Source organism: Oncorhynchus masou, chromosome 29 (assembly GCF_036934945.1).
Source record: "Oncorhynchus masou masou isolate Uvic2021 chromosome 29, UVic_Omas_1.1, whole genome shotgun sequence".
Lineage (NCBI taxonomy): Eukaryota > Metazoa > Chordata > Actinopteri > Salmoniformes > Salmonidae > Oncorhynchus > Oncorhynchus masou.
Window position 1 is genome coordinate 31,245,002 of NC_088240.1, and position 15,146 is coordinate 31,260,147.

A 15,146-nucleotide genomic window follows, 5' to 3' on the forward strand; every position below is an offset into this window, starting at 1 on the left:
TTGATTCTACCTCTCTCTCTTACACACACTCACCTACAGTCTTTCTTTTGAAGACAGCAATCAAAATAACACTCACACTTTCCTCTTCCACCTGTGTGTGTCCAAATTCTGAGAGCACAATCAGCCACCTACTGATCAGCATCTGAATCGTATTCCTCTCCAAGGGTAGCCTAGTCCCAGATCTGTTTGTGATGTCTTGCCAGTATTCAAGGTCAAGACAGCGCAGTCTGATCCCAGATCTGTTTATCTTTACACTGCCAAGGGAAACAAACTTTACCGTCCCTCCCTAGTTCTATTACGACCAGGGCAAATGTTTACCGGTTCTCTCCCATTTCAGGAAACAGACATGCAAAATGTGTTAAGAACGACCTGCAAAACGTGTAAAGAAAAATCACGGTAGGACTAAAGGTAGTGAGCTGGTATTCCACCTCGAGTGTACTCTACCTCGCTAGTACCTACTGAAACATAAATGCACAAGTTGCACTGGAGTGAGCCGTTTATCTCGCCTGAATGGCTGGAGCATGTTAGAGAGACAGCACTGCCAAATTAGGACACTGATCACCACGACGATAAAAGAGGAATGGAGGTGCAAGACATCACCTTCCCTAGAGAGAGAGCGAGAGAGAAGGGGAGAGAGGGAAGGAGGAAGAAAGGAGAGAGGCAGAGAAAGAGGCAGAGCGAGAGAGGAGGAGAGAGGTAGTGGGAGAGAGAGATAAGGAAATACATGGAGTGAGGGGTAGTTTGAAAGAGCATAATCAGTCAAAGGTAATGAGAAGACAGCCAATGCCAGACAGGCACAGCTAGGACTCAAATCCACAAGCATCTTGGTACTGATCTAGTATCAATTTAGATCATAGTGAATAAGATTATATATATATCCCATTTAGCAGACGCTTTTGTCCAAAGCGACTTACAAGTCGGCTGGGGCCACTACTTTTACATATGGGTGGCCCCAGCGGGAATCGAACCCACGACGCTTGGCGTTGCAAGCGCCGTGCTCTACCGACTGAGCCACACACCATTTATATAGACGGGGGGGGGGCTGATCCTAGGTCAGCACTCCTGCTCTGAGACTCTTGATACACACGTGTTTCACCCAGTATTCAGTTTATCTTCCATTCAGATAACATGAGCTAGCCTAAACTAGCCCAACATGAGCTAGCCTACACTAGCCCAGCACAGGCTAGCTCACATCAGCCCAACAAGGTGCTAGCCCATATTAAGCCCACCACAGGCTAACCCACACGAAGTTCATACCAGTCCAACACAGGCTAGAGGACACCAGTCCAACATGGGCTAGCCCACACCAAGCCCAGCATGGGCTAGCCCATGCCAAGCCCAGTTACTTCATAATGTAGAGATGGGTGCTCATTAAAATATTTGAGGGCGTGGTTTGCAAATTACCCAATTCATGATGTTTATTAAAAATTGCTGACATCATTCAAACCAATGAGTGTTCTGAACTTTAAAACCAATTATCTTGGAAACATATTTTTTCAGATAGAACCTTATAGTTCCCAAGGTCACTAGATATTTTTGTGCAACCATTACTGAGAGTGCCATTCCAGTTTAAACGTTCCTTGGTGTAAAGTCCTCAAAACATGAAACTTGTACACTGCCAATAGTAAAGTACATGTGACATATGAAAAACATCTCAAGTATAGAAATATATTCGATAGCAACACATTGTGCCAATATGGACATGCTTGCTGGCAGGAAGCAACAATGGAATGCAGGATCCCCTCTTCAGGAAGTGACTGTGGTACTCATGATAAAAGCATCACAATGTCTCCTCATCAGTCAGTATAGGCCCTGACCCTCTATCTGCTGTCAGCTTGAAGTGACTTGTTTGTATGAGTGTGGGGATGTGGCAAGGCTTGCAAACTATCACGAATTATAAAGGGAAACCCAGCCGTGAGATGTCCAGTGATGCTAGCCTACCAGACTAGCTAAAATCCTTCTATATTTGCTTTGAGGCAAGCAACACGGAACCATGTCTGAGAGTACCTCACATCAACACCATCATCCCAGACACCCTGGACCCACTCCAATTTGCATACCACCCCAACAGACCCACAGATGATGCAATATCTATTGCACTCCACACTGCCCTCTCCCACCTGGACAAAAGGAAAACATATTCGAGAATGCTGTTCATTGACTATAGCTCAGTGTTCAACGCCATAGTGAGCTCCAAGCTCATCACTAAGCTCAGGACCCTGAGACTGAACATTTCCCTCTGCAACTGTATCCTGGACTTCCTGATGGGCTGGCCCCAGGTGGTGAGGTTAGGCAACAATACATCCTCGCGCTGACTGTCAATACGGGGGCCCCTCAGGGGTGTGTGCTTAGTCCCCTCCTGTACTCGCTGTTCACCCATGACTGTGTGGCAGCCCACGACTCCAGCACCATTATTACGTTTTCTGACAACACTACAGTGGTTGGCTTGATCACCGACGACGATGAGACATTATATAGGGAGGAAGTCAGTGACCTGGCAGTCCCACAACCTCAGTAAAGGAGCTGATCATGGACTACAGGAAACGGAGTGCCAAGCACATCCCCATCCACATAGGCTGTAGTGGAGGGGGTTGAGATTTTCAAGTTACTCTGTGTCCACATCACCAAGGAATTATCATGGTCCACACACACCAACTCAGTCGTGAAGAATGCATTACAACGCCTCTTTCCCATCAGGAGCCTGAAAAGATTTGTCATGGGCCCTCAGATCGTCAAAAAGTTCTACAGCTGCACCATTGAGAGCATCTTGACTGGCTGCATCACCATTTAGTATCGCAACTGCTTGGCATTCGACCACAAAGCGCTACAGAGTGTAGTGCGCATGGCCCAGTACATCATTGGGGCTGAGCTGACATCCATGACTTCTATACAAGGTGGTGTTAGAGGAAGGCCCTAAAATTGTCAAAGACTCCAGCCACCCAAGTCATAGACTGTTCTCTCTGCTACCGCACGGCAAGCGGTACCGATGTACCAAGTCTGAAACTTAACAGCTTCTACCCCCAAACCATAAGGCTGCTAAATACTAAATGCTACTATTTATTATCTATCCTGTTGCATAGTCACTTTATCCCTACCAAAAAATATATGAATAAATGTTTTTATTGTCACATTCACTAAATGTACAAAACATTAGGAACACATTCCTAATATTGAGTTGCACCGCCTTTTGCCCTCAGAACATCCTCAATTAATTTGGGGCATGGACTCTACAAGGTGTTGAAAGCGTTCCACAGGGATGCTGGCCTGTGTTGACTCCAATGCATTCCACAGATGTGGCAAGTTGTCTGGATTGGTGTTGGACCATTCTTGATACACACAGGAAACTGTTGAGAGGGAAAAACCCAGCAGCGTTGCATTTCTTGACAGACTCAAACCAGTGTGCCTGGCACCTTCTACCTACTACCTGTAGGTAGGTCTTGCCCGTTCACCCTCTGAATGGCACACATACAAGATCCATGTCTCAATTGTCTCAAGGCTTAAAAATCCTTCTTTAACCTGTCTCCTCCCCTTCATCTACTCTGATTGAAGTGAATTGAAGTGAATTTAACAGGTGACTTCAATAAGGGGTCATAGCTTTCACCTGGTCATGTAAAGAGCAGGTGTTCCTAATGTTTTGTACACCAGATAGGTGCAGTGAAATGTGTTGTTTTACAGGGTCAGCCATAGTAGTATGGTGCCACTGTAGCAAATTGGGGTTAAGTGCCTTGCTCAAAGGAAAATCAACAGGTTTCCACCTTGTCGGCTGGTGTATTTGAACCATCGACCCTTCGTTTACTGGCCCAATACTCTAATCATTAGTCAATGACCTCGTATCCCTGCCAGTCGACTCGGCACTGGTACCCTGTGTATACTGTATAGCCAAGTTATCGTCACTCACTGTCTATTTATTCCACTTTGTATTATGTGCCTGTGTGTGTGTGTGTAGGTAAGAGAGATGAGATGGGGACAGAAATAGGAATAACTGCTGGTCTGGAAAAAACATCACCAATTTACTGGGTAACAAAAGAAAACCATGTCAACAGTGGGGCACTCAGGAAAGAGGACAAGCTAATGTTGAAACGAAGTGTCACTGTGTCAAAGACTTCCGACTGTAACCAGTGTAAGGGTCAAATTAATTTAAATTCAGCCAATTCAATAAATACACTGAATGAGGAAAACTCTTCCTGACTTGACTGAATGGAACTGACATTAACCCTTTCCATAACCCTAATGGTCTCAGTGTGTGAGAGGGCAATCGAGGAAAGAAAATTACAGATGGTTGAGGAAGGAATTTTGACTGGCAGTTGTCATGGCAGTTGCATCTAAAATCTAAAGACAGTTTCTGTTTACAGACAAGCTGGAGGTCCAGATGACTTTCTGGGCAATTAAAAAAAAAAAAAAAAACAGTTCAGCTTGAACTACCACACAATACAACAGCCTGTGTCTGCCTGGCCTGCATGTTGCAGCATCACAGCCCAAACTCCAAACAACTGAATACTAAATACTAAACTGCAATTGTGTAGTCCACTTAGTGTTTAAAGCAATGCAAAGAAGGAATAAAGATCAATTTTTATAAATTATTTTTTTCATAATGAATGCTGAGCCTCAAACAGCTACTCACCAAAAAATCAATGCCCTAAAGAAACATGTCAGGGATTCTTTCATAGCTTGCAAAATACATTTTCAGGTATCATAGCTAAAGAACACTAGCACGCAATTATCTCTGATATGCACTGACCCTGAACCTATAAGGTCACTATGAACATCCATCCGTAAGGAATGGGCCTGACCTGCGCACACCTGCAATCCCCCTACTGTTTCTTTGGGTGCCACCTGCTTTGCATGTGTGTTCTTCATCATTGTGAAGACCACATAGGCAACACCTTAAAATATGTCATATATTAGCTTATTCTCAAATGTTCACAGTCATCGATCTAGGATCAGTTCCATGAAGCTCTATGAACTGCCTTGCCATAACTCAATTTGAATGGGACTAATAGTACATTTGAATGACACACACACTCGGATTGATACACAGAGGAAAAAGCATCATGCCTTATTAATTGAGCATCCAGCAGCCCACTGAGGTCTAGTAGGGTATACAGGTCAGTCTAAAATGGATTGAACCACTTGAGCCCTGCTCTTTGATCGTCCTTCCTGACTCAGCCAGGCTCATTATCAGCTACAGTATAGCAGCTCATCACTCTTGTGCCGATAACTGTGGATTGGAGGACTGAATTTCATTAGATGTTCTGACAGGACATGAGGAAAGGGGTACAGACCAAAGGCAAAGTTCAAGTCAAATCTTTCATCTCCTGTTAGTTTAGTGAGAGAACTGGAGCATAGTCAACCTTAGGACCCTGGACTGAGGGAGCTTGGACTTTGCCCATAAATGGTATTTGTCCATGATTTGCTCTGTCGGTACGTCAGACAGGATGCTGAAACAGTCCAACACACACATGCACGCATGCGCACACACACACACACACACACACACACACACACACACACACACACACACACACACACACACACACACACACACACACACACACACACACACACACACACAATCCTTCTTCTTGATCTGAGACAAACACAGAATTAGCACCTCTCATCCATGTAATCACAACTCATCTTCGTTATCTTTCTAAATAGGATCTTGTACTTAGTGCCTCCCCTAACTCCTCATCACAGAAAATGTAGCTTGACTGTTTTTGTTCAGCTTTCTCCCCCCTGTGCACCTCCTTAGCTGAGAAAGCATCAGAGCTCAGCAGCCAGGCTGTTAGGGCTCTCTATTCTCTTGAGGGCGGGGGGAGGCTCAGAAATACCCCAAGTATTTATGGAGGGGCTGCTGGGTGTCATGGCAACAGGGGGATTGGTATGACATTGTGGAACTGTGTCTGTTGTGGTAGTGGTGAAGCCAAGCTACAGTATACTGTACTAGATACTAAAGGCCATGCATGGGCAAGCAAGACCAGGCCTGTTCACATCCCAGACTCAGGTTGTTCCAGCATTGGGAGGGCTGGTTCTGAAGAGGCCTGGGGCTGGGAGACAACCAGACTGAGATGCAACATTTAAATTATGAAAATGAACACCTGTACATCAGAGGTAAGAGGGTTTTTTATGGAACATGAAAACCAATTTTAGATTTAGTCATGTAGAGTATCTTACTACGGGCTCTGAATATAAAAATTCACAGGTTGGGTTATTCATTACAAAAGCAATAACTAACTCGATAATTCAGCACGACTCCACATTAGATTGAGTAGCCAAGAGAAACGTATAAACCACGAGTTACAACTATTGTGTCCAATTACACTTGACTTTTTGACAAATCAAATCAAATGTTATTTGTCACATGCGCCGAATACAACAGGTATCTCACCTTACAGTGAAATTCTTACTTACAAGCCCTTAAAACCAACAATGCAGTTTAAAAATATATATATTTTAAAAAGTAAGAGGTAAGAATAACAAATAATTAAAAAGCAGCAGTAAATAACAATAGCGGGACGAAATACAGAGGGTGTCGAAGTAATTGGGGCAATATTTACATGTAGGTAGAGTTAAAGGGACAATGCATAGATAATTACAGAAAGTAGATGCAGTGTTGGGGGGGGGGATGCAAATAACTAGTCTGGGTAGCCATTTGATTAGATGTTCAGGAGTCTTAAGGCTTGGAAGTAGAAGCTGTTTAGAAGCCTCGTGGACCTAGACTTGGCGCACTGGGACCGCTTGCCGTGCGGTAGCAGAGAGAGCAGTCTATGACTAAGGTGGCTGGAGTCTTTGACAGTTTTTAGGGCCTTCCTCTGACACTGCCTGGTATAGAGGTCCTGAATGGCAGGAAGCTTGGCCATGGTGATGTACTGGGCCGTACGCACTACCCTCTGTAGTGCCTTGCGGTCGGAGGCCGAGCAGTTACCATACCAGGCAGTGATGCAACCCATCAGGATGCTCTCGATGGTGCAGCTGTAAAACCTATCTGAGGACCCATGCCAAATCTTTTCAGTCTCCTGTGCATGAATGGGTTTTGTTGTGCCCTCTTCACGACTGTCTTGGTGTGCTTGACCATGTTAGTTTGTTGGTGATGTGGAAACCAAGAAACTTGAAGCTCTCAACCTGCTCCATTACGGCCCCGTCGATGAGAATGGGGGCATGTTCGGTTTTCTTTTTCCTGTAGTCTACAATCATCTCCTTTTTCTTGATCACATTGAGGGAGAGGTTGTTGTCCTGGCACCACACACGGTCAGGTCTATGACCTCCTCCCTATAGGCTGTCTCAACATTGTCAGTGTTGTGTCATCAACAAACTTAACGATGTTGTTGGAGTCGTGCCTGGCCGTGCAGTCATGAGTGAACAGGGAGTACAGGAGGGGACTGAGCACGCATCCCTGAGGGGCCCCCGTGTTGAGGATCAGGGTGTTGGATGTGTTGTTACCTACCCTTACCACCTGTGGGCGGCCCGTCAGGAAGTCCAGGATCCAGTTGCAGGGGGATATGTTTAGTCCCAGGGTCCTTAGCTTAGTGATGAGCTTTAAGGGCACTATGGTGTTGAACGCTGAGCTGTAGTCAATGAACAGTATTCTCACGTAGGTGTTCCTTTTGTCCAGGTGTGAAAGGGAAGTGTGGAGTGCAATAGAGATTGCATCATCTGTGGATCTGTTGGTGCAGTATGCACATTGGGTCTAGGGTTTCTTGGATAATGGGGTTGATGTGAGACATGACCAGCCTTTCAAACCATTTCATGGCTACAGACATGAGTGCTACGGGTCGGTAGTCATTTAGGCAGGTTATCTTAGTGTTCTTGGGGACAGGGACCATGGTGATCTGCTTGAAACATGTTGGTATTACAGACTTAGACAGGGAGAGGTTGAAAATGTCAGTGAAGACACTTGGCAGTTGGTCAGCGCATGCTCGGAGTACACGTCCTGGTAATCCGTCTGGCCCTGTGGCCTTGTGAATGTTGACCTGTTTAATGGTCTTACTCACATCGTCTGCAGAAAGCATGATCACACGGTCGTCTGGAACAGCTGATGCTCCCATGCATGTTTGATTGTTAATTGCCTCGCTGTGAGCATAGAAGTTATTAAGCTCCTCTGGTAGGCTCGTGTCACTGGGCAGCTCTCGGCTGTGCTTCCCTTTGTAGTCTGTCATAGTTTGAAATGAAATCACTATTATCTACCATTGTAATGGAATCCCTATTATCAGACTATTGATAAACTTCCCAAGAGAGAAAGCAACAACATGTTATCCAACATTAGTTACAGCCATAGAATTAGAATGAGTAGAACAAGATTCCCCATTCAATGGCAAAAATGATATAAGCGGAAACCACACACGTACAACCTCTCATTCTAATAATATGGTTACAGATGGGCATCTTTTCCTTTTCTGATAATTGGGCTTAACAGATGGTTGAATCCCAAATGGCACCCTATTTACTACGCAGTGCACTAAGCAAATATAGTGCACTACATAAGAAGTAGCCATTTGGGATGCAATTGTCTGTTAGTAATCAATCACCTGGAGACATCCTATGAGATTGGTCATGTTAATCACATGGAACCACTGGAGGAATATTCTTACTCACTTATTGATCCCTTTTCACTCCATGTCACGAAACAGGAGCTGTCCACAACGGCTACAGTGGAACGTCACTGTCAATGTCCCCCATCTTTTCACTTCCTTAACCACTACCTGCTATTACAAACCTAACCTAACCCTGACATCCTCCCTTCATCGTGGATGATTGTAAACATTAATCTAAGTGGCACCACAGACCCTCCTACAGTATACGCACACATAACAAACACACTTACGCACACCTACGCAGGCACACACACTACACATGCACACACAGGCATGCGCACCCTCTGATTTCCCAGAGGTCTCTATCTCTCTGAACAGATTCCAGACGCCGACCCAAAACAAAGCCGTTGGAGAAGAGGGTGCCGGAGCAGTCTTCTAGTGAGGCTTCGGATGCGTGCAAACCACCCACCGCTTCCACGTATATTACTCGCTAATGTCCAGTCCCTAGGTAACAAAGTCAACAAAATTAAGGCAAGAGTTGTTTTTTAAAGAGATATCCGGGATTGTAACATACTCTGTTTCATGGAGACATGGCTAGCTGGGGACATGCTGTTGGAGTCATTACAGCCAACAGGATTTTCAGTGCATCGTGCTGACAGGAACAAACATCTCTCCGGTAAGAAGAAGGGCGGGGGTGTTTGTTTCATGATTTACAACTCATGATGTAATTGTTCAAGAATTCAAGTCCTTTTGTTCACCTGACCTAGAATTCCTCACAATCAAATAGGCAGAAACTAAAACAGGAAGGGAAGCTTCAGACAATAACATTGATGTATACGCTGACTCGGTGAGCGAGTTTATAAGGAAGTGTGTAAGAGATGTTGTACCCACTGTGACTATTAAAACCTTCCCTAACCAGAAACCGTGGATTGATGGCAGCATTTGCACAAAACTGAAAGCATGTACCACCACATTTAGTCATGGCAAGGCAACTGGAAACATGGCCGAATACAAACAGTGTGGTTATTCCCTCCGTAAGGCAATCTAACAAGCAAAGTATCAGTATAGAGACAAAGTGGAGTCGCAAATCAGTGGCTCAAACGCGAGACGTGTGTCTCAGGGTCTACAGACAATCACGGATTACAAAAAGAAAACCAGCCCCGTCGCGGACATCGACATCTTGCTCCCAGACAAATTAAACAACTTCTCTGAGGACATTACAGTGCCATCAACAAGGCCCACTCCCAAAGACTGTGGGTTCTCCTTTTCCATGGCCGATGTGAGTAAAAAATTTAAAGGTGTTAACCCTAGCAAGGCTGCCGGCCCAGATGGCATCCCTAGCCACGTCGTCAGAGCATGCGCAAACCAGCTGGCTGGTGTGTTCACGGACATATTCAATCAATCCCTATCTCAGTCTGCTGTTCCCACATAATTCAAGATGACCACCATTGTTCCTGTTCCCAAGAAAGCTAAGGTAACTGAACTAAATGACTATCACCCCATAGCACTCACTTCTGTCATCATGTAGTCCTTTGAGAAACTAGTCAAGGATCATATCACCTCCACCCTACCTGTCACCCTAGACCGACTCCAATTTGCTTACCGCCCCAATAGGTCCACAGACGATGCAATCGCCACCACACTGCACACTGCCCTATCCCACCTGGACTAGAGGAATACCTATGTAAGAATGCTGTTCATTGACTACAGCTCAGCATTCAACACCATATTACCCTCCAAACTCATCATTAAGCTTGAGACCCTCGGTCTCGACCCCGCCCTGTGCAACTGGGTCCTGGACTTCCTGATGGACCGCCCCCAGGTGGTGAAGGAAGGAAATAACATCTCCACTCCGCTGATCCTCAACACTGGGGCACCACAAGAGTGCGTTCTCAACCCCCTCCTGTACTCCCTGTTCACCCACTACTGCGTGGCCATGCACGCCTCCAACTCCATCATCAAGTTTGCAGACACCACTACAGTCGTAGACTTGATTACTAACAATGACGAGACAGCCTACAGGGAGGAGGTGAGGGCCCTCGGAGTGTGGTGTCAGGAAAATAACCTCTCACTCAATGTCAGCAAAACAAAAGAGATGATCGTGGACTTCAGGAAACAGAAAAGGGAGCAGCCTCCTATCCACATCGATGGGACAGCGGTGGAGAAGGTGGAAAGTTTTAAGTTCCTCGGTGTACATATCACGACAAACCGAAATTGTTCACGCACACACACAGTGTGGTGAAGAAGGCGCAACAGTGCCTCTTCAACCTCAGGAGCCTGGAAAAATGTGGCTTGTCCCTGAAAACCCTTCTTAAATTTTACAGTTGCACAATTGAGAGCATCCTGTCGGGCTGTATCACCACCTGGTACAGCAACTGCACTGCCCACAACCGCAGGGTTCTCCAGAGGGTGGTGCGGTCTGCACAACGCATCACCGGGGGTAAACTACCTGCCCTTCAGGGCACCTACAACACCCAATGTCACAGGAAAGCAAAAAAGATTATCAAGGACATCTCAAGACCATCAGATTGTTAAACTGCCACCACTAGCACAGAGAGGCGGCTCCCTATCTACAGACATTGGCAGGATGGGTTATTCATTACAAAAGCAACAACTAACTCAACTCCACATTAGATCGAGTACCCAAGAGAAAAGGAAAAGGGTATAAACCACGGGTTAGAGGCTATTTTGTCCAATTGCACTTGACTTGTTTGACAAATGAAATCACTATTAACTACCATTGTAATGAAATCACTATTATCAGACATTGCATTATCTTCATTTTACCGAGGACTATTGATCAACATGTCACCCAACATTAGTTACAGCCATAGAATTAGAATGAGTAGAACAGGATTCTCCATTCAAAGGCAAAGATGATAAGCTGTAACCACACAATTAGAAATGAATAGAATGGACATAGAACCTCTCATTCTAATAATATGGTTACAGATGGGCATCTTTGCCTTTTCTGATAACTAGGCTTAACAGATGTCTTTGGTTGAATCCCAAATGGCAGTGCACTACTTCTGTATGGCTCCAAGCAAATATAGTGCACCACATAGATAATAGTCATTTGGGATGCAATTTTCTGTTGGCCACTTTAATAAATGGAACACTAGCCACTTTATTAATGTCACTTTAAGAATGTTTACATATCTCGCATTACTCATCGCCTATGTATATACTGTATACTGTATCCTTCACTATCTCTTCTTTACTATCTATTGCATCTTAGCTGCTCTGTCACTGCTCATCCATATATTTTATACTTATATATTCTTATCCCATTCCTTTACCAGATTGTGTGTATTAGGTTTTGTTGTGGAATTGTTAGATATTACCTGTTAGATACTGCTGCACTGTCAGATCTATCTAGAAGCTTAAGCATTTTGCCACACTTGCAATAACTTCTGCTAACCATGTGTATGTGACCAATAACATTTGATTTGATTTGTTTTGAGCTCAGAGAACGTGATCAGCATAGTCAATTAGTGGTGGTGGTGAATGAGACTCTCGTTCCTCCTCATTCTCTGTAGGCAGGCAGGTCTTCACTCGGTGTATCATGCAAGAACAGAAGCATCCTACATTGTTTATTACCCAGCCTGCGATTCAGGCATCCGGTCCGGGCGTGAATAACCATTGCTTTCAGTAATTGGATGATGAGGCGTAATTAAGAGTGCTGATTCGATTTGATCAAAGTCTGGCGCCTGAATCACATGGTTACAGAGAGAGAGAGAGCGAGAGAGAGAGAGAGAGAGAGAGAGAGAGAGAGAGAGAGAGAGAGAGAGAGAGAGAGAGAGAGAGAGAGAGAGAGAGAGAGAGAGCCAAGCTTGAGGTAAACGGTGACAGCCTTGAAAAACAGAGGTGAGGACTGGAAATCTGTGACAGCTATCACTCGACCCGTCCCACAGCAGCACAGTCAAGAATGTGCTGCATCTTTTTTAATGTGTGAAAATGTGCAACATTAGAATCTATTTATGAGAATGCAACTCTTCTGACAACACAAGTTCTTGTGAGAAATAAACCATGACAAAAAGGGGGTAAGTTGAGCCACCCTTGTTTCTGGCAAACCATACACAAAATGGATAATTTGACAAAATATTTAGGAAGAGGTCATCATTTCATGGAATCTGTAAAGGAAGAAACCACTTGGAAAAAGTGATAAGCAAAGTCAAATGAATGTATCATGTCAGAGGTTTCCTGATGCCCGTAACTAAACCAAAGTAGATCATTTTCAGAATGTTCTAAACATCAGTTAGGGGGATGCAATATAAGCTCGAATATGAAGTCCTTAACCTAACAAGAAAATGCATCCTTATAGCTGTATGGGCTAATATTATCAACATGTTTGCCTTTGGGTAATTTGAACCAATGGTCATGAGGTAGGTTGAGCCAATGGTTGAACCAATGGCAAGTTGAGCAAGTGGTTTATTCCCAGGCGTATTGCAAGGCATTATCGCTGGAATATGAGGCAACAATAGAGCCTGTGTTAAAAGTGTTTAAAAAAATAACAAAGATGTTTTAGGTGTTAAGCCTGTTTTCAAATATGCTTAAAAGGATTAAAAGACGAAAACGTGATTGGGATTGTCTTGGGAAATAAAGATCTAGAGGCGAAAGAAACACACACCTATTTAGGCGAGGTGCTGGCTAGCGGAGTGGAACACTAAAAAAAATATAAGAGAGCCACACTCTAGGAGCTCAGATGCAAAAATATTTATGCCCAACGTTTCGACAGGCAATCTGTCTTCATCAGGGTATAAATATAAAATAAATAAAGATGGACATGGTTTAAAAAAGGTAGTGGTAATATTTAATTCAGTACAGAAATTTGTAGACAGCTTAACTTACCCTGAGCTGTGGCTCAATTTACCTACCCGGGGTAAGTTGTGCCAAGAGTCCACTTATTTTGGACAAGACAATTTTTCAAAACTGTTTTGTTTACAATAATTCAGATTATTTCCATACACAACATCCTAAAATATATGTAGATATCTTTGATAGAAAGAACACTATATTTCCCTTGACGGAGTGATGTTGAATGTAAAAATAGCTCAACTTACCCCACTCTCCCCTACTGTTCATCCACATTTTTGTGTATGTAGACATTCTACAAATATGTCCAAAACATGACTATCCGTCTTAGAAGTCATCCAACATGGCTAAATATAAGAAATGAATCCTGCTTGATGTGTCTGAGAGAAAGGACAGTAGGGTGAGTTCAGTGGAATGACAGAGTAACTGTGTTTCTTTATGGCTCCACCATATTACCCACACATCCATCATAGCCACAATCAGCACAAGCACACACACTGGCCCCCATTAGGCTGAAACAAGTTTTAGTATCATTTTCACTAAGAGACTGACCACAACAACCAATATATCAACACACACTGTTACGTTGGACAAAACAGAATGAGTGAAAGTGAAAGGCACTTGGCAAGATGGAAGAACAAATAAACGCACACACTCTCACACAGACACACACACACACATGCACACACACATTCCAACGAAACAGGGACAGATGGCGAGAGCGAGAAAGCGGTCAAGGGCTGGTCAGAAAGTAATAATCAATGGACAATGATTGTCTGCGAAAAGAGATAGAGAGAAACATGGAGATAAACAGAGAAACAGAGAGAGAAACACAGTGACAGAGAAAGAGATACAGAGAATCACAGCTTGTCCCATACCTCTGCCCATCCCAGTAGTTTTGCTGTCTGTGTGTGTGTGTTCCTTCCTTCAGTATGGGTTGATAGGCAGTCCGTTCCAAGCTGCCCGGGGCATGGGTTGCTCTCCCTTTCCCCGTGAGCAGAGCAGCGACCCCCTCACAACACAAACCGGCAGCTACAAAGAGCAGAGCCACAGCTACACAACACAGGTCCAGCTACACAGAGAGGCACAGCAAAGGCACTGGAGCCCGGCAGAGGTAGCAACATCCCTCCCTCCTATTCAGCCTGAATTCATTAAGCTTTTTTCCTCTCTCTCCCTTTTGCTTAGTTCCTCTCCTTTGCTCTGTTGCTATATAGCTTCCTCTCTCTCTGTCTCTCTCTCGCTCTCTGTCTCTCTCACTGTCACCGACTCTCTCTGTTCAGTTTCGTCCCTCTCTCTCTCTTCTCTCTGTTTCTCTCTCTGCCCTAGTGAGTGCTGCTTTGCAGATCCTATGTGATTATTTTCCCAGCCTTAGCAGGCTGAAAATGTCCCTGCACTTTCTTTTCTGACACCCTGTTTACATAGAGCTGTTCACTCTCCCGCTCTCTCCATCAATCTCTCTCTTTATCTCTCTCGCTCTCTCTCTCACTTATCGACACTGCTTTAGCACAGTGCCTCCAGCCCCCCTACCCTGTAAACCACTAGAGCTCGTGCCTCTCTCTCTCCCTCTCCCCCTCCCCTTCATCCTCTCCCTCTCCCTCCCCATCCCCCTCACTCCCTCACACACTCACAGTGCATCCTGTGTGTTGGTAGTGTGTATATCTCAGAGAATTCCAAATATATAATTTCAATGTATTGGCCTATTGTGCAGGACATTTCTTAGAAAAGACAATTCATGGGAAAATTCAAGTGCGTCTTCCACTCAAAAACAACCATTATCACACACATGCACAGCAACACACA

General features: G+C 44.5%; 1 protein-coding gene across 2 annotated transcripts in view; it reads right to left on the minus strand.

Moving 5' to 3' along the window:
* Positions 1–14,859, minus strand: part of LOC135519328 (diacylglycerol kinase beta) — a 166,679-nt gene extending 151,820 nt beyond the window's left edge. For both annotated transcript variants that reach the window (XM_064944505.1, XM_064944504.1), the window contains exon 1: positions 14,225–14,859. The gene's annotated coding sequence lies outside the window, so the exon portion shown is untranslated. The remainder of the gene's footprint in view (positions 1–14,224) is intronic.
* Positions 14,860–15,146: the final 287 nt, after the last annotated feature.